General features: G+C 34.1%; 1 long non-coding RNA gene across 1 annotated transcript; it reads left to right on the top strand.

Moving 5' to 3' along the window:
• Positions 1 to 2,713: 2,713 nt before the first annotated feature.
• On the top strand, positions 2,714 to 9,895 carry LOC150035184 (uncharacterized). The gene is made up of 2 exons (XR_016530526.1): positions 2,714 to 4,773; positions 9,251 to 9,895. It is a non-coding gene; the product is annotated as an uncharacterized LOC150035184 (long non-coding RNA).
• The last annotated feature ends 6,098 nt before the right edge of the window (positions 9,896 to 15,993 follow it).

Here is a 15,993-nt window from a genome sequence, read left to right as displayed (position 1 = left end):
GTTGCGTGCTACACGATCACGTAGTCTTTCATGCTCATCGTATAGTTGCTTGCTAAGCGATCGTGCAGTCTTTCCTAAAAGTCGCATAGATGCTCATCGCATAGTTCATTTGCTACACGATCAATTGCAAGGTGGTTCTTTGAAGGGCGGTTTGGTTCGAGTGGTTTAAGACCCGGTTCACCTGTTTCAAACCGGTTGACTCAATTTTTTTTTTGTAATAGTTAGCCTTTTAAGATTCTTTTTAAAGGTCCTATCCCGATCCATCGCCTGTTAGTGTAAACATACATGCGATGTATGTTTTATATTATATGTCATAATGTATGTTATATAGTTTTAAAATGCACCATAGGTTATGCATTTATGTTCATGCACCATTTTATATTATAAATGTTATAATATATGAATATGCATGATTTAAATTACATAAAACATGCTCATGCATCATATAGAATGAATGTATAGAATGTATGCTATAGCATGATTCATTACTTAGTTATAAATTATATATTAGTAATGAATAAATATTGCATGAAGCATGACATTGCCTTAGGTTAATTTATAAATGTTATAATTAACTAAAGTATGTCTAACATGCAATGGTTGTTTTTAATTGTTTCATTTATGTATAATTATTATAATTAAATGAAAATAGAATTAAAATCAATAATAAAGAGTTGCATGGAAACTTTAGACTATAATTTTTTTAAATTGTTTTAAAATATGATTGAGATAGACCTAAGATCACATTTCTAATGAGATTAGAAATCTAAGTTTAATCTTTTAATCGGTTTAATAGGATTAAATTGATTCTTAATAAAAGATTAAATATGTAATAAATATATCTAAGGCGGGTTCTGGCTATGTTTGGTTACTTAAATCGATGGAAACGTCGCACCCTTACCGGGGAACCTACCTGGAAAAGTGAATTAGATAGATTTGTTACATGCATGCAACTTTGATCGAGGTCTATTAAAGAGTTTAATGAGACTTCAATCAAAATTGTTTAATCATCAAAGACAAGAGTTATTTTTTAGCAAATTAAACAAACACTTAAATAAAACCAATAGCCAGATTTTTCCTAAGTTAATTAACCCTAGGTAGAACACTCACTGGGAGGAAAATGGGGTATATGATACTTCATTTTATCCTCTACACGTTTCTCCTTAAAAGTTCACACAATGGGATCTACTTTCCATGAGTGCCCGCCTTGGAAAGAATTTCAATGTACAATTTGTGCATATTGCTGTCATGCAGTATGCACAATCTATACATATTATTTAATTATTTAATTATCTTAATCACATCATATTTGCTAAAAATAACAAAAAATAGTATGAACAAAATTTGAACAATTGTACGATTCAATTTGTGGGTTTTTCTTTTAGCAGTGTTCATGCCGCAACAAAAAATAATCCTTAAATTCTTTAATCAAAACTAAAATTGAATCACAATACCAATGAAAAACGAATATAAACCAACAATCCAATATGAAGTTCATGCTTTGATACCACTTGTTAGCATAATTACTTTCATATAGATTAACTCTAGGATCATTTATGCCAAATTGCCAAGAATAAATAACGTATCGGATTTTATTGAGAGATTGATGGTAGCTTCTGATAACTTGAAGATGACTACTTTTTCCTCAACTAAAACTTTGAATGTCCTTTTCAAGTGAGATCTCTCTCTAGATGGGATTCAAGAAAGACTGAATACTTATTAACTAGGAATGAGTTGCTACTCATTAAGTTCATACTCAATTAGGAACCTAGGACAACATAATAGGACCCAATCTAATAAAATAACCTATGTGATAAAATATTAATCTACATATATGACCCAAGCTTTAATTATATATATTATTATTTAAATACGTCTAACAGACTAAACTTATAATTTAACTATAATATTTTAATTAATATTTGTAAATCAAGTTCAAAACATAGTTTAACATTCTAGCATGTTATTTATATACTTCCGGCCTCTTTTGTGTCATTTTATTTTTCTAGTTTATCGTTGTTGCTTTAATATGTCATTGATGGTTATATAGTTAAGTTCGGAATTAAACAACAATCATACAATCATAAACAACACACAAAATTAATATGTGTAACTATACACATATCAAATTGGAAACATCGATTTTCACTCAATAATTAAAATGAAACAAATAAAATATACGTACTTAAATGTCATAAGCCAACTCGATTAAGACCCCGGTTGTGATTGACAAGAAAGTTGCAATAATGTAATAAGTGGAGTTATTAGATAACAAAAATTCAAAGAACTTAGTCACCATCCTAAGACATTTTATAAGTGAAAACATAGAGATATAAAAGGACTTTAATATATTAAAAAGAAAATGAAATAATGACAAAGTAGCTAGAAAAATAAAGTTTAAGCAAAGTTGAAGTAGGAGTTTGAATATTTTAGGTTGCAATCTTGGTGCTTACATTATCACTAAAGTTGAATGATTTGATGGAAAAAATTAAATCACAATTCGATTACTTGGAGAAATTTGTAGTGTCTAAAGTATAATTATTATTGTACTAAGAATCCATGTTTTAATTTGTTGGGCTTTTTCAACAATCCACCGAGGCCCAATGTTGAAAGAAACAAACAAAGGATGACCCACGTTGAGATCTGAGACGAAACCAGCAGCTGATGAAGTGGCCACGTAGCTGGTGTTTCTCTTTTAGATGTTGAAGGATGATTCTTCTTTACAATTACTCACCATTTTTCTCATTTTTTACAAAAGAATTTTATCACTCAACATTCTCTCTCTGAGTGTCTTGCAGTCGTGAGGAGGAGAAGAAGGGGAAACAGATGGAAGTGAAGGTAAGGAGAAGATGTTTCTCAATTGTAAATTAGTGGTTCGGCAACAAAGACCTACATCCACGAGAGGAACTGGTATTTTCGATTTTTTGGAGAGATTACAAAAAATACAGATAAGCTACTTTGTACTTTGATTTTTTTTCCCGCTCATACTTATTTTCTGACTTTGATCCTTTATATATAGGCTGAGTTACATGATAGTGATGAGAGAAATAATAGAAAGTAAAGGTTGATTTCACTTTGTTAGTTACTGTTTTAATAAATCTCCACCTTGAAATTAACATTTGTTTTGGATCAACTCCTCTTCTTTAATTGTTCTTCATCTATTCTTTTTCAAGTAGCTCAAATCCGATGATGTTAAGGCATTTTTTGAGTTTGAGCTGAGTGACAGTCTTAGTAAGCATATCTGATGCCTTGTCTGTTGTATGTACTTTTAAGACTCCTATTTTCTCACTTGCAATTTGCTATCTGATGAAATGATACTTCACATCGATGTGTTTAGTACGATTGTGATATTGTGGGTTCTTCGATAGATGTATAGTACTCTGATTGTCACAATAGATCTTTACTATTATTTGTGTTATTCCGAAGTCTTGAAGTAAACCTTTTAGCCATAGACCTTCTTTCGCAGCTTCAGATAGGGTAATAAACTCTGCTTCAGTAGTAAAGAGAGCTACCACTGATTGCAGTGAGTCTTTCCATCTTAATACATAGCTTCCAAATAGGAAAATATATCCTGACAATGAGCTTTTCTTATTGATATCCCCTACATAGTTTGAGTCAACAAAGCCAAACAACTTAGGTTCTGTGTCAAAGCTTTTTTGGAATATGAACCTAGCTTCCATAACCCTTTAGGTACCTCAAAATCCATTTAGTGGCCTTCCAATATCTCTTACCTGAGTTGGCCATGTACCTACTGATCAAACTAGTTGCATAAGCTATATCTGGTCTGGTAGATATCATTAAATACATTAGACTTCCCACTGTTTGGGAGTAAGGCACTGTAGACATTAGTTTTTTATGCTCAATCTCTGTGTCTTTTGGTGAAATTTGTGCTTATAGTCTGAAATGTTGTGCAATGGGTGTAGAAACGAACCTTGCTTCTTTCATATAAAACTTTTGGATCAATTTCTCATAGTATTTAGCTAGACTATTATGTAATTTGTGGTCTGTTCTGTTTCTTTCAATATCAATGTTAAGTATCCTTTTTGCAGTGCCCATATCTTTCATTTCAAACTATGATTTTATGAAGTTTTTAACTTGTTTCAACTCTTCTTTAGAATTACCTGATAGTAGTATTGTTGGGTTGACGCCCTAAATCTCGTAGGGTCCTATAGTTTGTAATTGTATTATACAAATATTTTATTTATGTAATAAAATATATGATATTTTATTTTATTTTTTTGAGTTGCATTAACCACAAACCAATAAACTAAGATCCAAAATTATCTTGTAGCTTAAACATGTATGTAGAGACATACAGATGGATTACATTTAAGTGATAACCTAAATGGTCTGTAGTAGATGGATAAGACTGGATACCTTATCTTGGTGACACTACAAGTATGACCCGCTTTGTAGATGTTACAATTGTTGTAAAGTGTTACAAATGATCTGATCTTGATCATTCATGTGGAAACATGTGAGCAGGGATATTCTATACAAAGGAGTTTGCATAAGACCGGACCACGAAATGTTTAGTCTCATTATTTAATGCCATTCATAATAGAGACTCACATTTCACCAGGATGACCATGGGTAATATGACTTGAATTCTCAGTGAGTTGTGAACAACCTATGAAGGCAGTCATTTTATTTGTATGGATGAGAGTGGTCAGATCGTCGACTCAACAAGGCTACCATTTTGGGGATTTGTTTGATTGAGGAGCTGGGAACACAGCTACACAAGAGGGAATTCACTCCTTCCCCAATGTCGCAGTAAGTAAATGAATTCCTCTTTTAAGAGCTAGTTCCGGGGCTTGAACAATGTGGCGTCATACCCTCTCCTGGCCCGTGATGGGTTTGGTCATAGGTTGGCTCATATATAGTTTCTTCTAGGTAACCATGTAAAAATGTTGTTTTGACATCAAGCTATTCTAGCTCTAGGTCCACTTGTGCTACTAAGAAGAGAAATATATTCTTATTGAGGTTTATTGTTCATTAGAGGAATCTGTGGTACTTAAGGAGTAAGATTTAACTAAAGGGGCAAAATGGTAGTTTTGGCCCAGCTGTACTTACGAGCAATTTGTGAAGGGTCATTGTACTGTTGATCGGTTATATTCAATGGACACAGAAATATATCTATAGTACGAAGAGTGCAGCTGTTGATCTTTTCTGGAGTGTCCGACAATTAACGTATAGTGAATAATTTAATTAATCATTCACGTACCGTTGAAGCTTCAAGCTACAAGTCCATAAAGTTCCCTCGGTAGCTCAACGAGATTTAATGAGAATCAGTTTTTGGATTAACCTGAATTGTTAAAATTGATTGAGGGATTTAATTAATTATATATGATATAATTAATTTAAATTTAAATTATATATGATATGATTACTATAATGTATTTGATACATTATAATATTAAGTATTTATTTGAGAGACATTAAATATTTGAATATGATTCAAAATATTAATTATATGAATTGGATACATATAATTAAATTTAATATCAATGGATTTATATTAAATATCGTTATTGAGAGAATTAAACTATAGGTTATATATTATATTTGATATAACATATAGTTTAATATATATTATATGATAAAATAGTTATTATATATATATATATATATATATATATATATATATAAGATTTATTGTTTAAATTAATGTTATTTATAAAAAACAGTTTTAGGGAGGGAGTTGTAACTCCCTCCCATTTCTTCTCTCCGTAACGTGTAGGATTGGATAAGTGGAGTTCAGTTTTCTTCTTCTTGAAAAACACAGAGAATTCTATGATCTCTAGAACTCCCTCTTCATCCTCTTTACTCTCTGATTAATCTCTTTTCCCTCACCAAAATAGTCAGAGCCCCACTCCTCCTGGATTCCCATCCAGAGAATACCGAGGTCACTTTTGTGGTAGTACTTAATTAGAGATCGAGGGAATTCAATTGAAGAATTGTTCTTCAAAGATATGGGTTCTTAACCCTATTTATTTTTCTTGATAAATTGTTAAAAACATGTTGTATTATTTGTGAATTGCATAATTTTTATTTTGTTCGCTGTAAAATTTATGTTATGTGAAATTTTAAGAACTGGGACGATCCGTTTCCATTTAATAGTCCCTTTACAAGGTTCCGTCAAGCATATCATCCACATATAGTAGTAAATAGGCTGGATTAGCAAATGATTTAGTATTGATGTAAACACAGCTATCATTGGGGCTTTTTAGGAATCTACTCTTCTACATAAACTCATCAAATCTTTTGTTCCAGCACCTAGGAGATTGTTTTAGTCCATATATGGACTTTTTAAGTAGGCAAATGTAGTATTCTTTCCCCTTGACTTGGTAACCTAGGGTTGGCTCATATATATAGTTTCTTCTAGGTAAGCATGTAGAAATATTGTTTTGACATCAAACTATTCTAGCTCTAGGTCCACTTGTGCTACTAAGAAGAGAAACAATCTTATTGAGGTTTGTTTAACCACTGGTGAGAATATCTCATTGTAGTCTACCTCCTTGTTTCTGTGTGAACCCCTTGGCCACCATCCAAGCTTTATACCTAGGTTTCTGCACATCAGGGATGCCCTCCTTATACTTGTAAACCCACTTAGTTGTTACGAGTTTACAACCCTTAGGAGGACGTACTAAATCCCAAGTTTTATTATTCTTTAAGGATTCAATTTCCTCATTCATAACTTCTATCCAGTGTCTTGTATTAGCACAACTTATTGTCTCCTCGAAGGTGGATGGTCTAGATCAATGACCTCCTCTGAAGCATTTAATGCTCAGTTGATGTAGTCTCATACCTTATAGGTGGTACTATAGTTCTTCTTTGTCTATCTCTAGCCAAGGAGTAGTTTCTTAACTCTAAACCCTCTTGCTCAATCAATGGCTACCTCTTTTTCTTTTTCTTCATGTTGAGGCATCAAACCACTAGTATCTTCAGGATTTGAGCCTGAGGGAGCTGATGTAGGCATATGTAAGTGCTCCACCTCAATTTTATCATTCAACTCTTGAGGTGTTTGTTCAGGGGTATTGATTTTTTGCATAAACATTTCAGTTTCTCTGGAAATAACATCTATGCTAGTTACACACTTTCTGTCAATAGGATGCCAAAGTTCGAAACCTTTTACTCCTTCATGAACCCCACAAACATGCATTTGACTGCTAGAGCATTCAATTTTCCTTTATTCTGGTGAATAAGATCAATGCACCTAAAAACCCTTAGGTTCTTAGGTTTGGTGGTGCTTGGTCCACTTTTCTTCAGAAGTGAGTAGATCCAGTGATGCATGAGGGTATCTATTGAGTGTGTATATTGTATAGGTGGCTACTTCAATCCAAAACTTTTCTTGGTCGGATAGCATCAGATAGAAGACTTCTCACTTTTTCAAGTATAGTTCTGTTTAGTCTCTCTACCACCCCATTTTGTTGAGGTGTATACCTCACTGTTTCGTGTTTGATAATTCCATGCTGTCTACAAAAAATATTTAATTCCTCTTCACAAAACTCAACCCATTATCTGTTTTAAGGCATTTAATTTGACAGCCTATCTAATTTTCAACCATAATCTTCTATTCTTTAAATTTTTCAAAAACAAAGTCTTTAGTTTTAAGAAAATATATTCAGCTCTTCCTAAAGAAATCATCAATTAAAGTTAGGAAGTACCTAGTACCACTCAAGGATGGAAATGGTGAGGAACCTCATAGGTCTGAGTGCACATAGTCAAGAATTGCTTTAGTTGTATGCCGAGCCTTAACAAAACTCTGCCTTGTAGCCTTCACAATTACACAATGTTCCCAAAAGGATAGGTCTTGGTGAACCTCTTTAGGTAGGATTCCTATTTTTGCCAGAGCTTGAAGGCATTTAGCACTAATGTGGGCAAGTATTTTGTGCCAAAGATCTCCATTAGTAGGCTCTTTGAGAGTTACATCTAAAGCTGATTGTATTTTCTGGACTCTTTGGACCACATACACACCATCTATCTTTACAGCTTTGAACACAAGTTTAAAGTCTTTCCAAACTTCACTGTCGCCTTCTTTCCCTTTGTATTCACAGCCTATTGAGTTAAGCATGCCCAATAATTTCTCTTTAACTTGAGGACATACCTAACATATCTGAGTAGCTTCAATGACTCATCTTCTAGTTGTAGAGGAATTGAGCCAATGCCCACTACAAGACATGAGTGATTGTTACCCTTATAGACTGAACCTCCATCTATTTCCTTATAGGTGTTAAACCAGTCCTTGTTAGGTGTCATGTGAAAGAAACACCCTAAGTCAAGGACCTAATCAAGACTCTTTACTGGATCTTCATTTTCTATTCTTTGATTAGAGGTGGTTAAGGCATCTAAGAAGAATGAGTCTTCCCCTAATGAGGTTTCTCCTGACTGTGTTGATTAAACCTTTTGATTCTGATTTTTATTCTTCTGCTCCTTTTTCCACTTCAAGGTTTTGTAGTCCTTGATTAGATGTCCAATCTTCTTGTAATATTTGCATCTAATCTTAGACATCTCCTTGTTTTTATCTGTGGAAACTTGTTTTCCCTTTTTTTTATTGTGATTTTTGTTCTTGCATTTCACAAATAATCCCTCTGCACTAGGTTTTTCTTCTTTGTTAGACATCAGCTCCATTTCTTTGGTTTTAATTGTTGAAATGACATATATGTGATGACTGAATCTCTATCATACGTTAGGGTTGTCTTCCATCTTTATATGTCTCTAGAAGTGAATTAATAAGCACAAAGGAATCATTATCAACCCCAATAGTGTCACCTTGAGTTTTAAGTTATGCTGTAATCTTTTTAAACTCATCAAGGTTCTCAATCAAAGTCTTGGATGAATTAATCTTGAATGTAAAGAATCTCTCCCTCAAGAAATATTTATTAGGGAGTTCTTTAGATTCATAGAGTTCATTTAACTTTGTCTACATTTTAAAAGCAATGTCTTGATCAATCACTTGTCGAAGTACACTGTTTAAGAGATTCAAAACAAGAGTTCCATGTGCAATCAACTTCATATTTTCTCTATCATCTTCTGTCATAGTAGTCGGGTGTTTAGAGGGATCTTCAAGACCCTTATGAGATTTCTGTTGCCCTAATACATATTTGATTTTGGCCTTCCAAAGGCCGAAATCTCCTTTTCTTTTATGTCATACTTTGCAACTGCCATTTTCTTGCTTTCTTTCTTGCTACAAAGCTCCAAACTTATCTTTTTTTAAAGTTCTTGAAGATTTGTTTTTTTGTTCTTGCAGGCTCTGATATCACTTTGTTGGGCTTTTTCAATAATCCACCAAGGCCTAATGTTGAAAAAAACAAAGAAATGTTGACCCAAGTTGAGGTCTAGGACGAAACAAATGACTGATGAAGTGGCCACGGAGCTGGTGTTTCTTCTTCACACATTGAAGGTGTTAGAGTAAGATAACATCCAGCGGAAGTATCAAGGATCCATAAGCATTCAAATTCACTAATTTTTCCAGAATCTAAAGCATGCTCATCTAAATAAGAGGTTTTTAGATCATACCTTTGTAGAACTCTTGAAGAACTTGATCAATCACCAGCAGTCTTCACCAAAGATCACCGTGAACCACCTCAAGGTCTTCTCCACTATCCTCTTGGAGCTTTAGACCGAGTTGTGGGACTTTAGAACAACTTGAAGCAATGAAGAATAGAGAAATACTCACAGCAGCACACTTCGAAGAACCCTTTCATCCCACTGAAATTTTCGCTCAAAATTTCTGTATTATACATCCCTTCAATTCACTCCAATTTTCTTTATTTATTGCAAATGAACATGTAAAGAAGAGATATACAATGCCTGCAGCTCATTCTTGAAGCTTTAATGAAGAGGAGGAAGTGGGCTTTGTGTGAGAATGAAGAAGATGATATTGGAAAATCAAGTTTTTTCATTTTTTGCATGCAAATCGATTTGTTCAATTTTTCTTTTAAAACCAAAATCTTGATTTCAATATTCAATTTTGCTCTTAATAAGTGAAAAATAATTTTCTAAAATTAATTTCATAAATTAATTTATTTAATATAAAATATAAAATTATTTTTTTTACAATAATCATTTTCATATATTTAAATCATATTTAAATATATATTCTCCTATTACGTTTAATTTGAACGTTTCAAATTAATTTCTCAAGTTACTTTAAAGCTTAACCATTTACGAGCTAGTAGGGGAACCTTGCAGACCTACAGATCATGGACTCCATCGATTCGAGATTAATCGGCAAAAGTCATTAGTCCAATCTAACCCCCATTTATTAACTAAGGGACACTCCACTATAGCCCATAGTTGAACTTCTCTCATTATAGATATATTATGTCCATTTTATAACCATAATCAGTTAGTCGATCCTTCACAGGTTTTTCGAAATCACAGCTAGATCAAAATTATTGTTTTACCCCTGTGAATATATCTTGTTCCTTGAGTTCCTACTGACCCTCTAATGAACAATTCTGATTCATAATCTCTATGAATCAAATCATTTCTCTATCATGAGAAGACGGGGCCCCGATTGTTCAAGACCTAAAATCAGTACTTAAGAGAACAACCTATCTGCAAACCCTTAATCGGGTAGGAATAACTTCCATCTTGCAAAGCTATGTCTCCAACTATTCATCCGATCTTATCCCCAAAATGGGAAGCTTATTGAGCAGTGTTGTTAGACTACTCTCACCGTTTGCAGATCAAAGGATAATCCTGAGCAAACAGGAGTTCATAGCTAGCTCAGGATTAAGATCGAGTTAACTTGGGTTATTTGATAAATGAAATAGTCAGTTTTAATAGTAAACAATCGTTATAAAGAAAGGTGACTATTATCGTGGTCCAATCTATATGCAAACTCATTGCATAGGATGCCCCCACTCTCATGTCTCAACGTGAACATTTGTGGATCACATCGTTTGTAGCACTTTACAACTTATTGTAATAACTACAGAGTGTGTTACATCCAATAGTGTTACCAGGATGAGATACCCAATTTCATGCATATACTTATTAGACCATTTAGGTGTATATGGTCAACTTGATCCTGTTTATGTCACTACATAAAGTTACAGTATTCATACTATAGCCAAGGATACGTTTATTTGATTTTCATAATAAGATGCAAAATCAGATAGTCATTATTATTGATAAATAGAATGTTTAACACAAACTACGAGTTCTAGGACATTCCCAACAATCTCCCACTTGGACTAAAACTCTAGTAAGAACAAATATATACAATATAATGTTGAGAAACATAATGGAAAAAATACAATAAACTAGGGCATCTCTAATACTATAGACATTCTCCCACTTGCCCTAGATTACACTACTCAGAGTCCTAGTCCAACTAGGTGGCCCTCGAATACTTTAGCTGAGAGGGCCTTTATGAATGGATCAGCAAGGTTGTCTTTAGGCGCAATCTTTGTGATGATCACATCTTCTCTGTATATTATCTCCCGGATGAGATGGTACTTTCTTTCAATGTGTTTTCCATGTTTGAGAGTCCTGGGTTCCTTTGAGTTGGCAACAACACCACTATTGTCACAATACAGTGTGATAGGTAGGTGCATATCTGGAACGACTTCCAAATCAGCCAAGAATTTATGTAGCCAAACTACTTCTTCAACAGCTTTGTATACAGCCACGTATTCTGCTTCCATTGTGGAGTCAGCGATACAACTTTGCTTGATGCTTCTCCAAACTATAGCTCCTCCGTTAAGAGTGTAAACTGATCCTAAGGTAGATTTTCTAGAATCTACGTCAATTTGAAAATCAGAATCAGTGTATCCTGTAAGGATCAAATCTTTAGGTCCATATACAAGCATATAGTCCCTCGTTCTCCTTAGATACTTGAGGATATTTTTTACAGCGGTCCAATAACCGTATCCTGGATTGGATTGGAACTTGCTGACGATTCCAACTACAAAACATATGTCAAGGTGTGTACACAACATAGCGTACATCGAACTCCCAACTCCAGATGCATATGGAATTTTGTTTATCTCCTCAATTTTTTGAGGTGTCTTAGGACATTGTTCCTTTGACAAATGAATTCCATGCCTAAAAGGTAATAAACCTTTCTTGAAATTTTGCATATTATACCTTGACAACATCTTGTCGATATAAGGTGCCTGAGATAGTGCCAATGTTCTATTATTTCGGTTCCGAAAGATCTCTATTCTTAGAACATACTGATCATCACCCAAATCTTTCATTTGGAACTGTGCTGCTAACCATCTCTTTACGTCAGCAAGAAAACTTGTCTCATTCTCAATGAGCAAGATATCATCAACATAAAGAACTAAGACTGCTACAGTTTTGTTGACTATCTTCTTGTATACACAAGGTTCGTCAACATTCTGTTCAAAGCCATAAGATTTGATCGCAGTGTTAAATCTAATATTCTAGGATCTTGATGCTTGTTTCAATCCATAAATGGATCGATTAAGCTTACAGACTTTCTATTCCTATCCTTTTTCGATGAACCCTTCTAGTTGAGACATAAAAATACTTTCATCAAGATAGCCATTCAGAAAAGTTGTCTTGACATCAATTTGCCATATCTCATAGTCATAATATGTGGCAATGGCAAGAAGTATTTTTATTGATTTGATCATAGAAACAGGAGAAAAAATTTCTTCATAATCAACTCCTTCTCTTTGGGTAAAACCCTTTGCTACGAGTCTGGCTTTATAGGTCTGTACCTTGCCAGTTTGGTCTCGTTTTCTCTTGTAGATCCATTTACAACCTATGGGTGTTACCTCATGTGGTTGATCTATAAGTTCCTAGACAGAGTTGAGGTACATAGACTCTATTTCATCGTCCATGACTTTTATCCATTGTTCCCTGTCGACATCTTCTATTACCTTTTTAAAGGTTAATGGATCCTCTAAACCATCATCTTGTAGATGTTTTGAGTTTCTGTTAAACCCATGTTGCGTTCAGGTTTTTGAATAACCCTCCCACTACGACGAGGCATCCCTAACTCTTGGGATGCATGTGACGAATCAACAACCATTGTTGATGAACCAGTTTAATCAACAACTCTTGTTGATCTTTTTGTAGTATCTTTAGTCAGTTCTTGCAATATTAGTTTATTGCGAGGTAGATGATTTTTCATATGATCCTCTTCCAAGAACGTAACATTTATCGGTACAAATACTTTATCTTCTTGGGGATCATAAAATAATCCTCATTTTGTTTCTTTGGGGTATCCTACAAATAGGCATAATTTCGAACGTGTTTCTAATTTCTTAGGATTCTATACCAACACGTGTGCTGGACAACCTCAAATATGGAAATGACGTAGACTCGTTTTGCGTCCTTTCCATAATTCAAATGGTTTTTCTGAAAAACTTTTGGATGGAACAATGTTCAGAGTAAAGATTACAGTCTGTAATGCATACCCCTAAAAGGATTGAGGTAACTGAGTATAACTCATCATAGATTGAACGATATTCAATAAGGTTCGATTCCTTCTTTCCGCAACACCGTTTTGTTGTGGTGTTTCAGGTGCTGTGAGTTAGGATTGAATTCCATGATCTACTAGATAGTTCTTGATTTGCAAATCCATATACTCACCACCTTAATCAGATCGAAGTGGTTTAACTCTTTTACTTAACAAATTTTCAGTCTCAACCTTAAATTCTTTGAACTTTTCAAGATCTCAGACTTGTGACTGATTAAGTAAATGTAGCCATATCGAGAGTCATTGTCAATAAAACTGACGAAGTACTGATATCCTTCTTGACCTTTAACATTCATCGAATCACATAGATCTGAATGTATAAGTTTGAGAGGTTCTTTGGCACGAAGACCTTTGTTAAAAAAGAGCTTTTAGTCATTTTCCCTCTCAAGACATGATTCTCATGGTGGTAGAGAACTGTCTTCTAACTTATTTAGATGACCATTTTTTACCAATCTCTCAATCCTGTTGAGATTAATGTGACCAAGCTTAAGGTGCCAAAGATAGGCATTAGGAGAAATTTTTCACTTTTTATTATGAGTCTCAATCATTTTAAACATCTCTATATTTAAAATGGCTTTTTCTTTGGTTAGTTTTAATATGTATAAGTTGCTATCAAGTCTTGCAAAACAAATATGTACCCCTCTTGAATAAACAAACATTTCATTACATTCAAAAGATACACTGTACATCTTTTCTAATAGACAGGAAATTGAGATTAGATTTCTTTTCATCTTTGGTACATAAAATACATTTTTTAACAAGATAAAGAATCTCCAAAAAAAAAAAACTTCACATCTCCCACTGCTTCACCTAGAATGACTTCATCTGTTCCCACCTTAAAAAGCATCTCATATTCAGAAAGTCTTCTCTAAGAACTAGTTTCCTGTAGAAAAGTACAAATATGATTAACGGCGCCTGGATCCAATATCCAGGTAAGGTGAGAATTTTCCATTATGCATGTTTCAACAATTAGTAAATCAGATTTACCTTGTTTAGCCTTTTCTTCTTTCTTTTCAGTCAGATATTTTGGGCAGTTTCGTTTCCAATGCCCAACTTTTCTGCAATGGAAACATTTTCCTTTGGGAGTTTTGTTTTTGTTTTTCTTTGCAGTGGCTTTCTTTTTCCCTTTTCTTTTCTTCTTCATTTGTACGGTTTTATCCTTAGAAGAAGAAGGACCAACTTTCTTATCATCAATGAGTTTCGTACCTAACGTGGACCCCTTATAAAAAAATTTTGGTTTCAAAATAACATTTATTTATTTTCTCTTCAGTTTCATCATTGATTGATAAGTATGCAAATTATTCAACAACATCGTTAAGTTATAAGTGATTTTGTTCGTGACAGCATTTGTCCTGAACGGCAGAGAACTCTCAGGAAGAGATTCCAATATCATGCTCACTTGACTTGTCTCATCTATCATCACCTTATGAGCCTCCACAATATTGAAATGAACCATCATGTCGAGAACATGTTCTCTTACGTTAGTTCCATTTTTCATACGTGTAACATAGACATACTTGATGGCTTCATGTCTAACAGAAGATGATGGTTGTCCGAACATCTCCTGTAATGATGCCATAATCTCACGGGCTGTGGGCATGACCTCATGCTTCTTATTGAGTACAACAGATATATTCACCAAGATATAGGCCCGGGCTTTCTCGTTTGTCCTTACCCACCTATCATAGACGTCCCGAACATTTTGGGTGGCCGTTGAACTGGGAACTGGAGGACACTTCTCCGTCAACACAAACCTCAAATCGTTTACTACTAATATTATATTGATGTTTGACTTCCAGTTCGAATAACCCTCTCCATTAAATTTATCAAAACCAAGAAATTATATGATTGAGTTCAACATTGCCGAAACATTTTGAACAAACTCTATTAAATATGCATCTAAATCACTTTTTAGCAAAACTTTAATAAAGTACCCAATAAATATTTATTTATTTACAACGATACTAAAGTGATTTAGAACAATTGCTACCGAGGGGCAGTCAAGAATTCCTTCGCAGAAGCAAGACAGTTCTTGACCAAATACTATTATCAAGAATAACTCATATTCCAATAGTTCTTTTGGTTATTGTTTTCGGTAAAGATCTCTACTAATAATTAGTAATTCTTGTAAGTGTGACCCGCCATTTTTAGATCTTATAGGACGGTATGAATATGCCTTCGAGATAGAAGACAATATCCAAGATGGAACTATAAGACCCTATTTCATTTTACTGAAGCCTGGGTTATTCCGAATCTTATGTTAGAACCCTCCAAGGGGATCGCCACAGTTAACGACTAGCTAGTGCTGCCTAAAAATGATAGCAGGCGCAACATAGGAATCTCACGGTTCAAACATGGAGGAGACTGTAGGACAATGTTGACACATGTTCTTCACCCACTTACTATGAACTACCTCCCTTATTCATCTTATTATTGACCCATGCAAACACTTTCTGAATGGAGCAGTCGAGGAAAAATAGACACGAGGTCGAGCATGGATCTCACTGTGTGAACTCTTAAGGACGTGA

The sequence above is a fragment of the Benincasa hispida genome, chromosome 7, assembly GCF_027475165.1.
Source record: "Benincasa hispida cultivar pf3 chromosome 7, pf3_genome.v1.1, whole genome shotgun sequence".
Lineage (NCBI taxonomy): Eukaryota > Viridiplantae > Streptophyta > Magnoliopsida > Cucurbitales > Cucurbitaceae > Benincasa > Benincasa hispida.
This window is presented reverse-complemented; position numbering and strand designations above follow the sequence as displayed.